Source organism: Pygoscelis adeliae, unplaced genomic scaffold (genome assembly GCF_000699105.1).
Source record: "Pygoscelis adeliae isolate BGI_AS28 unplaced genomic scaffold, ASM69910v1 Scaffold75, whole genome shotgun sequence".
NCBI lineage: Eukaryota > Metazoa > Chordata > Aves > Sphenisciformes > Spheniscidae > Pygoscelis > Pygoscelis adeliae.
Window position 1 is genome coordinate 5207444 of NW_008824772.1, and position 1072 is coordinate 5208515.

Sequence of the window (1072 nt, forward strand, 5' to 3'; positions counted from 1 at the left end):
CCCAGGCTGCCACACAAAAGCAGGTGCCACCGGGAAGGGGACTGGGAGCCGGTGCTCCCCAGGAAGGGGGGGGGGTCGCCTGGGGGGCTGAAAGTCATGGAGGTGGCTGCAATGCCTCCCTTCCTCCTCCTCCTCCTCCATCCTCATGACACTGCAGGGCTGGGAGCCCTCGTGCTGCCAGGAAGTAGCATCCAGCCCTGCAGCCACCGCCACCCTCCTCCTCCTCCTCCCACTAAGGCCAGGGCTCTCAGGCTGGGGTTTAATCTTTCCCTGCCCTGGATTGGCCGTGCTGAAGGTATTTATGAGCCTGGAGCTCGCAGGGGGATTATGTGTGGGAAGGACAGATTTTGTGGCCCCCCTGGGCAGGACTCACAGCTCCGGGGGCCATTCCCAAACCCCAGGGCTGGAGCTGCCCTGCTCACACTCGCTCCCTGCTCCCCCCCCCAGGAAAACGGCGGAGAGCCGCGGTCCAACTCGGTGTCCGAGAGCCCATCCAGCCCCGGGCCGCTGGCCGTGTCCCCCAACTCGGGGTTGTGACTGGTACCAAGGCTGGTTCCTGGCCCCTCCGTGGAGCTCCCAAGGGGCGGATGTCCCCTGGCCCCGGCGGTGACGTGGTGCCATGCCCGCAGGTGAACGGGGTGTGCATGGAAGGCAAGCAGCACACCGATGTGGTGGCAGCCATCAAGGCGGGCGGCGACGAGACCAGGCTACTGGTGGTGGACATCCTCACGGATGAGTTCTTCAAGAAGTGCGAAGTGGTGCCCTCTGAGAAGCACCTGGCAGGTGGGCTGGGGGCTGTGCTGCAGGGAGGGGGGTTTGTGCCACCTCTGCCGGCTCTGTGTCACCTTGCCACCAAACCTGGGGGTGCTGGGGGAGTCCCTGAGCCCTGGGAGGTGGAGGTCTCATCAACCCGGGGCCAAGCAGGGTCATCCGGCTTTGGCATCTCCCTGCCTGGCCGAGGGCCCCATGCCGGGGCAGTGGGGCTGATGTGGGCTCTGTGGGAAGGCAGGTTTATGGCCCGGGGTTGCACTTTGGCAGGGTTTATGGCTCAGGGAGCAAACAGGCAGCAGCC